This window comes from Carassius auratus, chromosome 17, assembly GCF_003368295.1.
Source record: "Carassius auratus strain Wakin chromosome 17, ASM336829v1, whole genome shotgun sequence".
NCBI classification, from domain to species: domain Eukaryota; kingdom Metazoa; phylum Chordata; class Actinopteri; order Cypriniformes; family Cyprinidae; genus Carassius; species Carassius auratus.
This window is the reverse complement of record NC_039259.1, coordinates 16,755,824-16,769,132: the sequence shown is the minus strand read 5'-3', so window position 1 is coordinate 16,769,132 and position 13,309 is coordinate 16,755,824. Positions and strand designations below refer to the sequence as shown.

Here is a 13,309-nt window from a genome sequence, read left to right as displayed (position 1 = left end):
AGATGTCTTAAAAACATTGTGCTAATGGCGTAAGAAACAAAAAAAAAAAAAAGTCAAAACAGCAACAAAACGCCCAAAGCTACAAACGCTTAAAAAAAGTCAAGTCAGTTAGTCTGTAGAAACATAACCAATTTTAGCATCAAAAGCCACTTTTTTTTTTTTTTTAACGGGCAATCAATTATATATTTGTATGCCACATTAATTGATCCTTAAAAGATCTTTTTTTTGGGGGGTTGGGGGTGATTAATTAGATTAATTAATTGTCATATCATGTAATTAATTCCATTAAAAGTTTTAATCGACTGACAGCCTTAGTTGTAAGAGAACATGTTTAGTTTTGAAGATAACTTTGAGAACTAGGCTCAAATCGGAAAGACGAAACAAAAACAAAAACAAAGGCAGAAATAAACCACGTTTGGCAGTTGGAAATCAAACAGCTGAGAGAATAGACTGCGTGTGAGAGAAAAATAGGGGTCCACTCTGGGGGTGAAAATGCACCAGTTAACATCCTGTAAACAGGGCCAACAAAGGCGAGATTTGAATAATAGTGCAGAACAGTACATGGAGGTTACCAATTATTTTTGCATAAGCAGTTTGAGATATCTCTCTCTCCCTCCCTCACCCCCTCTGTGTTTAGCATTAAACATCTCTTTCTCCACTCTCTGCTCCTCAAACAGAAATCTTTGAGCACGGGGTAAAGCTTTGTTTTCTGCTATTTGATGGCATTGCAATCCCAGTCGCTTTAAATAATTCATCACGTGTGGATTTGCTTTAAAATAAATTAGATTGTTTTCTTTGAGAACCGACTCTAAAATACTTCTCATCTAAATAAAGCTCTATGATAATTTTGACTTTGAAAGTTTTCTTTTCTGTTTTTTTGTAGTAAATGTAGTAAATAGCAGTAGTAATTCACCAGTAATTTTTAAACATTATAATCACTTTGTTGATGTACACGGAAGAACAGAAATAATACATTCAGTTTATATCAGTTAATCTCAGTTTATTTCACACATTTTATGAAACTGACAAACATTGTTTTAGCAATTTCATAATAAATAAAAAAAGCAGTTTGACTTAAAATTAGCATTTTAATCACTCACTTGCTGTATTTAGGTTAAAGACATTTCTTCAGTTTATTAAAACAGCACACTTAAAACACATCTGATTGGATGGCCATAATCAGTAGTAATATCTACATCATATATTTATAGCTCATGTATTTTCCACTTTTCTGCAACTAATATCTACAACATTTAAGGAACATTTTAAAAAGAAAACTAATGGATTGTGCTTTCTTCAAAAACTGGTTTTGAAAAAGTATTTTTTTAGTATAAAAGTATTTTTTTTCCCATTATTGTTTCTGTTCTAATGCTATGAGATCCTGCTGACTGGCTGAAATCTTGCTGGGTCAGGTCAGCTTAAGTAAAACTCTTGTGTACCTAAAGTACTTAAGAGGAAGTGCTGTCTAATTCTGAGAACTGTGTTCGTATGTCTATCCGCCGTCTCTCCGTACTGTACACATCATGTCAAAACTCGTCTTAAGTTGTACACCTCCAGTCTCTGGAGTCATAGTTCATTACAAAAACTCTCCACTTCATTTTGGTGACTCTATTAAGCTGAATTTTGCAAGGCGTGTATCCTTTATTCATAATGGTCTCAAAGGGTTTCACACTCATGCATAGTTAAACGTTAATGCAAAATGCTTGTATCAAGCAGCACTGATCATTGTCTCACGAAAACCCCAAAGAATCATGCGATCAAACCCCGGGCTACTGCATGTCAGAAAGCCTCTATTTAAGCACCTGAACCCAAATAAACCAGCAGTTTATTTCTCGCTCACAGGTCTGACGGAGTAAAATGAAATCTCAAAAAGAAAAGCACCAGGAATGCTTTTTCCCCTCTCCTCGGTTCATATAATGACCAACAGCTGTTACACCTGCCATAGTGAAAAGAATTAATTAATATACATCATAAACATTGATTTGGTTTATTCAAGCAGAATTTTAATGAACATCTCAAAGGGAAAGGAAGAAAGAAAGAAAGAAAGAAAGAAAGAAAGAAAGAAAGAAAGAAAGAAAGAAAGAAAGAAATAGAAATCTATAATTTTCATACTGTAAAACTAAACTGAAATGTTTACATAATGGAAAGTGTTTCATCACTATTTTAATTATATATATATAATTATAAAACAAAGAATTAGAAAACATTTTCAAGGAATATATAAATTATTTATAGGCAAGCTAGATTCCTAATACAACTTAAAACATTTTTTAACTGTTTCTTGTATTTTGATACTGATCCTAGATCATTCGCTGAACACCCATGGCAAAAAAAAAAAAAAAAAATTAGGCCTACTTATTTTCTAAACAATATGCTCACTGCAACATGTTTCCAAGTAAAGGCTACCGAGAAGTGAACTAAAGTGTGAAGAGCATTATTTTGACAGAGTAATAAGAGAGAAGTGTTTTGTGCTCGCTTTATTTTTATCTTGCTCGGGAGCTGCGAGAGGAAATGACAGATTGAAGGATTCGGTAGGCGTCTGGTTTTCGCTCGAGTGTCCTGTGTGTAGTTAACACATGCCCACCGTCGCTCCTCACAGAACACCAAATGCCAAACGATTCACTGCTCAAAGTGTCCAATAACAACCTGCAAGAAATGTGTCCAAATACGCTCATTTTTTTATTTCCTAATTACACACTAATTTTGTTTCTCATTTTATTTGCTTCACTTAACTCTCTGCAAGACCATTACAAAAATACACTCTACTTTTAATGTTATGCACTTATGCATAATATGCACTATATATACATATATCACATTTTACTTGTTAGTTTTACTTTTTGCAAATGTCAAGGTCACATCAACAAGTACCAGTAAACGCCTGTACTCCACCCCCCCCCCCCCCCCCCCCCCCCCCCCAAAAAAAAAATCATCCATGGTGGGATGATGGGGAAAACCCTCTAGTAACAATGGACAATTAAAATCTTATTCCTGGGCTGAGAAATTAAATTTAATGAATGTAGAGCTCTGCAACAACAGATGGTCTTCTTATACAAAATACAAAGTTATATTCCTTGTTTGAAGACTGCCTGATCAAATGCCAGTGGTTATCAATTAGGAGCAGAGTGATGGTTAGTGAGCGGGAACATAAAACACTGCGTCTCCCCCTCCACAAACACCCTCTCTAGCTTTACAAACACACGCACATACAGTACACACACACACGTTCACAAACACTGCCACCAAATCTTAGTTTATAATGCTATCTCGCTTGTGAGAGTAAACGTAAAATTATCCCACCTGCAATCTGCAAGGTTTTTTTTTTTGCACTACCTTTGCGTGTGTGACACTGATTTCCACTTCAACCAGGACACAAAGTTGCATGGAAATGAAATTAAACACAATGTTTTAACTGCATGCTTTTCATATGAAAATTAAAAGAGACTCATTCATATATATATATATATATATATATATATATATATAGAGAGAGAGAGAGAGAGAGAGAGAGAGAGAGAGAGAGAGAGAGAGAGAGCTTGTGCAAGATATGATTTCCTAAATTCTCAGTTAGTTTCCTAAATCCATCAGATGTGGTGAACTAAAAATTTGATTTAGCTTATTAATTTTATCCATTATATTTAAGGTAAATTGTTGACCAAGTATGTAAATTTAATTAATTAATTTATAAAAGGAAAAAAAAAAATCGAGTGATTGAATATGTAAATGAATAAATGAGAGAATGAATACAGAAGGAAATGACCACAGTCATCTTCATATTTGCAATATGAATCTCTGGCTCCATAAATAGTAATGGAGTGTGGTAATATATACTGCAGCCCAACTGGAGAGAGCAATTAAGAGGCTGCTCAGATTTAGTAGAAATGAAGCTACTCGCAGAAGCCACGGAGGTAATTGTGAGACAGCCTTGATTGTTTTGTAAGAAGATGCTTTCCCTTTAACTTTTTAAACACTCCGGTATCTACAGAGACTCTGTTTTAATGGAAATAAGTGAGTCTGGAAAAAAAGGTCTAAGTTTTTCTCATTTATTTACTTCCCTAAATGCATTCTTAATCATATAAAAATTAAGAAAATAAGAATAATTAAAAAATGGAAAATTTTAGCACTTTCGGGAACGGCGAGGTCCTCTCGTCATTCTGCTTCAAAGAAAAAAGATAAATGATGATGCCATTAAAAAGTGAACTAATTAAGGAAGGCTTCTTTTAAGAACTCATTAACTGCAACCTCATTTACATAATGATGCATATTAATTAAGTTTTAATGAATCTGAATTTCCACCAAGCCGCTTTTCTTTGGCTGTGGAACAAATTGAACAAATTATTTAAAAGTGTTCTTGAGTCTACTTTTCACACCAAAGGGGAGAGAATGCAATCATTTGTAGAAAATCATATTTTTTTAGGCAGGCCCATCTGTTATTTTTTTTTTCCTCTTTTTTTTTTATGTAATCATTTACCCTTTTTTCTAAACCTGGGAGAATGGTTGCATTTCCACACAAATCACGAGGTTTGTGATCAAGGGTAAAAACACCGTAAAATAAATCTAATGCATTTAAGACTTGTTATAAAAAGAGAAAGAGATATGCGTATGTCCACACAGTCAACAAGTAATGCAAAAGAGTGGCTTTTATTTTTCTCTTACACAGAAGGCTATTTAAATAGTACAGGACCTTTTTTTGATAAAAGAAACGTGCATATAATACATTTAAAAAATATATATTAAGAAATATAATTTCAAAACATTATAATTGGTTACCTTAAAGACCTCAACGGGACTTTTGTTGCTATCTGTTGCTGCCGTGGTGAAACTGGAACAAGAGAATGCATGTTTAACAGCACCAGCTGCCACAATTTCAGGTGTTATTGTGGTGTGTGAGTGACTTAACACATATGCTGCACAAACATCAGTATCATCTCCTTCCTTTCTGCATGCAAAGCTCTCTCTCTCTCTCTCTCTCTCTTCCTCTCTCTTTAACACTTAACGCTGCAACGCTTCTAGCATAAATCTGGGAATAAGCACAGCCCGTGAGACTGACAGTGCACAAAGTTTGGCGTTTTAGCCTTTTTTTATTTTGGGGGAGGGAGTGGAGGTGAGAAAGGAAGAAAGAGAGAGAAAGAAAGAAGCTGATGAAAGCCAATGCAGGATGCTTAATGCAGAACTCACTTGCGCCAAATGGAGCGGCGGTGCCTCTCTCTCTCCCCTCCGTCTCCCAGATGCTGAGCTCCGGATGTGTCTCTGAGGTTAACCTGACACAAACGACAGCTCCCCTCCCCGTCTGCCTGCCTCGCGCAGCCCCCTCTCGCTCCTTCATCCGTTCCTGGTGCTTTAAAGGAATCACCTTTCTGTGGCGGTAGGATGCCGGGGGTTCTTCTGACAGTGAGCACCTTCCTCAGGGGAGGTCAGGAGTCAGGGATTCAGATGAGGCAAGCTGGCGATGCAGTGTAACTGAAAATGGAAAGCAGATGTTAGTTAATTAGAGAAAATGTGACTGACAAGACTTGAGCGGCAAGGTACACGAGCTAGCCGGCACCGAGCAGCTGTTGTTGCCGACTTCATTGTCAGTCTCGTACACAAGTCACAACATCCCCACGGCAAAACGCGGCCGCATACGCAGACAATTATCAAAATAGAATTAGGCTTGATTTAATCATACCCATTTCTCCTTTGAGTTTTCGGCCATCGTCGGCCAGCCGCGCGTTTTTTTCACCTCCCAGTTTTCTTCCAGTTCATTTTCTGCATTTGTCTCATCGCTCCGATGCACCCAAGGCTGTGACTCCGTCGAGACTTTCGCTGAGAGGGTGGAGAGACAATAGACTGGGGGGAAAAAATTGCAGACAAAATAAAACATTCTTAATGAGCCCCACGCAGTAATCTTTCACTTCTCTCTTCTGGAGTAGGAGGACGTAGCGGCGGCACTGAGATTTTTGGTGAAGCGTTTCAGCGAAGTGAGAACGAAGAGGTGCAGAGCTCGTCGCTTAGATTGTCATGGATTCTTGGATTGAAAAACAGATTAATATGCATTAAACGTGCCACTGAGGAAATCACGTTCACAAACTGATAGTTCAGACTTCCTTTACCTCTGACCTTCTGTGTTTATGTAAAGTGGCCCTAAGATGTATTTGCAGACTTGATGGGAGAGTTCATACAAAAAAGACATTTGTCATTGTCTTTCTTCTGTGGAACACAATTATAATTATTTTTTTTATTTTATTTTTTTGAGTGTCTGTGTTTTTTTCTATACACTTAAGTCAAACAAATGTTGCTTTGGGCGCCATTGCCTTTCATTGTCTGATAAAAGCAGAATCATTCTTCAAAATATATATATTTCTTTTGTTTCACAGCAAAACATTTTTTTACATACATACATACATACATGAAGAGAAGATGACAATACGACAGTATTTAAATTTTAGCATGTACAGTGCCTTTAAGACACATTTCAATGCATAGATTATACCAAATGGTGAAATATTGCTCAAAATTGACACTTAAATTTCCAGGATTCTTAGAAGTGGAAGTTGCCATAGATGGGTAAACATCTATAGTAGTGAATGGAAACTACAAAACAATTACATTTTTGTGTTCCAGTTTGCTCCAGTGGCAAAAAATAAATAAATAAAATCAGAAGAGAGAAAGCTGTCACATTTGCTTTCATCTCCTCAGTTATTACATTAGAAACACTCACCCAGCAGCGTTAAATAGTTTTCTTTCTTAATGCCAAGGTAATAACAGAAAGTACAGTGTCATAAGTGTACATTTACTGTTTAAAAATGTATCATATGAATATATACACTCACAAACACAGAGACCTACAAATTATGAATGTCATAAATCTTACAATGTTTATCTAAGATTTATGACGATTTATGATGCTAATAATTGTAGAAATGTATCATCACAGAAAAATAATATATATATATATATATATATATATATATATATATATATATATATATATATATATATATATATATATATATATATACAGGAACATGTTCATAACTGAGCATGATCATATGATACAAATCACCTGTGTTTATTCCATAAGGACACCTGTGTGAATTTGAGGGGAACTGTCTTCATAAATCTGCTATAAAGTCATTTTGTGACCTGAAATGTGAATAAAGGCAAAGATAGCTTTGAGAAATACCGTATTGTCTTACCGAATGCTGTACCATTCATACAGTGTGACTAAAATGTCCAGAAATGTATTTATTTATTTACTTATAGACTAGGCAATGGTTCATCAGGCTCCCCCTGGGTCACTCATGCAAGTCTGAAGAGGATGTATAGGTTTAGACATCCATGAAAAATTCATAGAATTGGTGTGTTTGGATATGATTACACTATTGTGTTAAGGAGTGTGTGATTTACAGCCTTGATCATTACCGCTTTGATATTCAGCTACTGATATATTTTTATTTTCTTTGTGCAATCTTGGTTTATACATTCTGTTGCAACCACAAGTCAATATATGCATAGAAGGATTTCCCCCTTCTTTTCTTTGGAGCATGTTTTAGTTTAGATAGTGTTTAAAGCATTTCTAAACAGTTTCTTTCATTTCAAAGAAGCATCTTTGCTTGTCCATCCATTATTAATTTACTTACTCTCCTGTTATTCCGAACCCGTACGAGGTTCTTTTTTTAGTGGAACACAAAATATTTTGAAAGGCAATAGTCCAAATGACATTATTAAATATATCTTCTTTTGTGTTCCACAGAGGAAAGTAAATCATGCATGTTTGGAGCAAATGACTAAATGTTCAGTTTTGCGTGAACTATGACTTTAATGCTCCATAAACACTTATTTCCATCTCTAATTTTGACCGCACTGTTAGTTCAAGAACACTGCAAAGAGCCAAGCACTGCCATCTCTGTGCCTAAGTCTGGGCACGTTACGTGAATCTCTGGTCAGCAATATTAGCCTGTGAAATTGATGAATTGCTAGACATTAGCCCCATTCAAACAACAGATGTTAATTCACTTCAGATGTGAATTATCTGATCATTTGTGTCAGGAAGCATAATATGAATGACGCAGATTATCTGAAATTCAGCTCCTCCCTTGGTAGACAGAACGTCCTTTGTCTCCTCAGGTAGAGGGCTCTGGAGTTAAGGAGGCAAACTCCAGAATGTTCCATTAGCCAGCCGTGTCTCTAAACATCTCATTAGGACCTCGACATGGCTGCCCTGGGCTCTGCTGTGGAGAGCGATTGCTTTGCACTTTGATGAGAAAATATTAGTTATTCCAGCTCTGGATCCATACACATATGTCCTATTGTTTGGTGTCATTAACCAAGGACACCGAAACAATTATGATGGCCTCGGATCTTAAGGTGAAATACAAGTGTCTCAACTTTATCTCAACTAATGTATTTCTAAATACGAGTGTGGTCCGCGAAGTCTGAGAACACATGAAAATTCTAAACCTTAGGCAACAATCTTATGATATAGCTTAAGAAATGTATTGGTCAGCATCCAAAAACTTTTTTGACATTGATCATGTTACTCACACAATCAGATGTTCTTGCTTCCAGTGAAATAATTCCAGTGGCCCAAGAAGCTCTTTGGATCATCTGAAGAATATGATCGTAAGATTTTAAACAAGTTTGTTATTAAAGCAAAGCGGACAATGTTAACGCAGCAGCAGAACAGTAATTCCGAACAATCGCGGTCACTGAAAGGACACTTTAGCATCAACAATTAAAGGGGCAGGGGCTCGAGCCCCCCAGGCCCCGCTGTGCACTCCACTGATGGGAATACTTTTTGTGTGCATAAATATTGACTTTATTCAACAGTTCCTTCTTTACTATGTCGGTTTTCAAAGCGTGTTCAGAATACGAGTACCACAATGCATCCTTGTAGTCAGAAAGCTCTAAATTTCATCAAAAATGTTTTAATTTGTGTTCCAAAGATCAATGAAGTTCTCACAGGTTTGGAACAACATGACAGAATTTTCATTTTTGGTTGGCTATCCCTTTAAGCTAAATTAAAATGCGAAAAATGAAAATGGCTTACCTTTTATTTAAATATGATATTGTTATTTTATTTTATTTTACTTTATTATTAAATATAAAAAAAAAAAAGTCATTTTCTCTAGTGGTCTCAGACTTTTGGACCCCCACTGCAATCATTTTCTTTGCCCCAGATTCAATATAAGATTGAAAGAATGCTGTGTTCCTTGAACTAAGAGCACCATGCTGGTAAGAATGTGTTGCTAATCACCTCTGTCTTTGTTATTTCTGCGGTTGAATCCTTTTCAGCTCAGCTGATTTGATCAAGGCACCGCCGCTTCAAGACTTTGAGCAGTTTCTCTTTCCCTCCCTCTAGAGAAAAAGCATTTACTGAGAATCCAAAAGAAAAATATGGTGTTAGAACCTCCCCTTCCTTCAACGCAATCTCGTGGGAGCCGAGGAAAGGTATCAAAACAAAGAAAATCAAAAATTCCAGACTAGATAATAACTTGGATTACAAAGAAGTGCACAGCCCAAAGAACTAGTAATTGGGTCAAGAGTACTTCATGTGCAAAGAATGAAAATAATAAGATGAGATAAAAAATAAAAAAACAGATAAGATTAGAAATATGAAACCTTGAGCTTGTTAACTTTGCAGGAGAACGGGTTAGCAAAAACACGCCAATCTTCAGCAGTTTTTTTTTTTATTTTTAAGCTCATTTCCACAATGCAATAAATCTAATTGCACAATATGTTCATCAGTGCAGTGCATTGGTCCTCTATTGGGTCTCTTGTGTATACATGTAGCATCAGGCTGCTGTCCATTCTGGTGACTTCGATCGCCTCTTCAGTTTATGGACCATGTGTCTTTTAACTCCCACAGACCGCTGAGCATCCATGCTCTGTGGCTGGACCATAATTCCGTCCTGTCCACCACAGCCACGGCCGACCCCAGGGGCTATCTAAGCCTCTTTGGCAGGCCTGGATCCCAGAATCCTCTAAATAGAAATAATTGTGCCCGACAATTGCTTTGTGCTTTGCTAATGCCTGTGACAGAACTTTTTTTGTCGTTCTGACACCCACGAGCTTGGCTAGCGATACATGCAAAATATGCTAAGCTATGTAATCTCAGTCCTGATTAATAAGTGCCACGAGTGCTTTGGAGTGCTCACGCTGGACGCTAATGGCTCCATTCAGCGGTTGTGTGACCACGCTGGAAACCGTGGGACCTAATGTCTTGACATTATTCCACTTGACCACTCTCAAGTAGGATGGTGATGACCTTAATTGTGATAATTTAGCCTGGCTGCTTAAATAAATCGGTCCTGAATGTAGCTGATCATTCATATAATACAATCTGTTATCTTTGCTCATTAAAAAGCATTACAAAGTACACTGAAAAACAATTTTCACAAAAAAATGCTGGTTATTTTCACAATTATTTAAAGCAAGTAACAATTAATGTGAAATGTTAAAATAGAAAGACTGGAGTAATATAAACTATTTTTTTTCATTATATGACATGGGTTAAAATAAGTTGCAATTTAGTTTTTTACATTTACATAATTACAAATACACAATTACAGCTAATTGCACATACTGTTATGTGTTTATGTGTATTCAACAAACCTTGTGATGATAATGAAATGTTCATTGTTTGACCGTCCTGTGATTAGTTAGTGAAGTGGCAGGACCAGGGTAAAAATGCAGAAAGAAAACTATCCGTTTCTACAATAACAACCCCTAAATGTGATAAAAAGGCATGGGTGGATCGTTTCGGACCATTTTTTACAGGTTACAGGAATTTTTGAAGTTGCCTCCTTAAGTTGTTTCAATCTTACACTTCTTTTTTTTTTTCTCATCTGGATCTCCACCACTAGTGCCGCAGAGCAAATTTGCAGGCAGCTCAGTGCACCTATGGCAGACGCTAAATACGAGCTAACAAAAGACCCAAACAAACACATTCAAAAGCAACTCTCCTCAATTTTCCAAACGACTTGTCCATTTTATGACAATACATTTTTTCCCCCGTTTTTGTGCCAAGCCAGTCTCTCTTTTTTTTCCCCTTCTAGTGAAGGCAATCACCTCTCTCATATACATCTGTACAAATTGATTTCCTCTTTACAAGAGAAGATAAAGAGCACAGCAACAGAAATACCTGTAAGTGAGGTATAATTACTGAGAGAGACACCCCCTACTGAGTCCATTCAGCAAAGTCCCAACAACATGCATTTAAAACCTCAATAGCGCTCGACAGCCTCGTACGAATAAGCCAGAGATTTGATTAAAATTATAGCTCTTTTGCTCCTACTTCATCTATTAAGATAAGCATCTTGTTCAGGGCATTTTTATATATACATATGAAGAGGGCTGGTACAATTTAACAGTTTTCTCCTGCTGCTCTGTTCAAAGGGGTAACTGAGGGACCCCACTTCACTCTCACCTGTACAAAGCGGTTGGTGTCAGAGTGGCAAATGGCCATATTCAATAATATCCAGGAGCTCTAGAAGAATGTCCCTTGGACGTTTAATGTATTGGCAGCAGCCTTAACATCTGTCTCTGGTCTTGTAATATGTGAATGTGTGTTGTAGTCAGAAAGAACACACAGTGTTTTATTTAATTAATATTTTTTTAAATATCGTAAGACTTTTGGATCTCCTTGTTTTGCCAGTTTAATCTTAACTTAATAATTAAGTTATAAACATTTTATACAACACCTGTATAAAATACAAAAGTTACAATTAATTTTGTTGGTTGCCATTTTCTATTGCAATTACAATGAATGGAGACAGATGCTTTCAAGCTTCAAAAGCAGCATAAAGTATCATAAATACTGTCCATATGACTTTGTGAGAAATAAACTAAAAATGTGATTGTCATTAATTTATCTGATGTGACCAGATCTTTGGGATAATACGTTAAATTTGTAAATTAATCATTTAGATGGGTATTGTGCTATGAATATATGAAAAGATTCAACTCATTAATCAGACATCACTATTCCTCTCATGAACATGCCTTCAAAGTTTTGAAATATAATGCACAAATCATATGGACTACTTTAGTTGCACTTTAATGATGCTTGTGTTTCCATTTTGATTTTTATTATTAATATTGTTAAATTAAAAAAAATCCTCCTTTATTGTAATTGAATGAAAGAAAAAAAAAGTCCTTCCTTAAAATGCATCCTTATGCATTTTATGGAAGAAAAAAAAAAAGTAATCTGAGTTTGGAACAACATGAGCATGAGTAAATGATGACAGAATTTTCATTTTGGGTGAACTACTCTTTTTCATAGAATGACAAAATAATCAGAATATTGTGAGATGATGACTTCATTATGTCTCTCATTTTCTAATTTGTCTTTCTTTTAGGTCATTTTTGGCAGATGCAGTGCGAACCTTCTTTGTAGCATAGGAATAAACAGAGTTTTCAGCCCAAAATAAGTTGTAAGTAAGAAAAGGAAAAGGTGCGACAGTTCTGGGGAGGAAAAAGTGAGAGGCAAGAAGTTTTATGCACTTTTACCTCATATTTTGCAGGTGACAGATATGTCAGGACCTAAAAACCCTGCGGTACAGCATTCTTCTTCCACTTAAAAAAAGGAGCTTCTCAAACCAGAGAGCACACAGACAACCCGGAGGACTTGTATTTTTAACAAAGCATTTCTCTGTTTTAAATATCTTCATAGATCCACCTCACCCCTCCGAGCTTTTGCACTTTTCTTTTGTATTAAAATTTTTGGAGGGGAAAAGCATGAAGCAAAACAAGAGCAGAGGGCTGTTTTCCTTTTTTAGTGGTGAGCTGATACTAAGGTATTGTGAGTTTGGCGCTGTCTAATGATCCACTGATGGTGTTGTTGTGTCCCGTGAGGCCTGGTAAGAGTGACTTGTCTGATGTGGTGAGCTTTTAATGGTACATAAGAATGAAGTCACGTAATAAATGAGAGGGAGAGCGAGAAACAGGGGAAGGGGGTTTAAGAAAGAATGTCCTCTTAGTTATGACAGTCATGCTCTTCTTACACTGGCATGTACAATTATATGCTATTTAATACTTAAATGGTTACTACACAAATAAGATTTCAATAATTGGCATGAATCTTCTGGCCATTTGCATATAAATGCATCTAAATACTTCCAAGTATCTGGCACTGCCTCACAGGATCAAACAATAAAAGAGGCCATGATAGAAATGGCTAATAATCGCTTTGCGGTATGATTCCCTTTTCATGGTTTATTTATATATATTTGTGCATGTGTGTGAGCTTTGTAAATTGTAAAGCAGTGATCGGGCCTTAGATATAAAATGAGTCGATTATTTCAAGGAGTAATTTAGTATTTCTGTG

At 36.2% G+C, this 13,309-nt stretch overlaps 1 long non-coding RNA gene across 1 annotated transcript; it reads right to left on the bottom strand.

Moving 5' to 3' along the window:
* Nucleotides 1–2,239: 2,239 nt before the first annotated feature.
* Nucleotides 2,240–6,307, bottom strand: LOC113117423 (uncharacterized). The gene is made up of 4 exons (XR_003294158.1): nt 5,669–6,307; nt 5,179–5,460; nt 4,771–4,822; nt 2,240–2,646 (listed from the first exon to the last, which is right to left on the bottom strand). It is a non-coding gene; the product is annotated as an uncharacterized LOC113117423 (long non-coding RNA).
* Between the last annotated feature and the right edge of the window lie 7,002 nt (nt 6,308–13,309).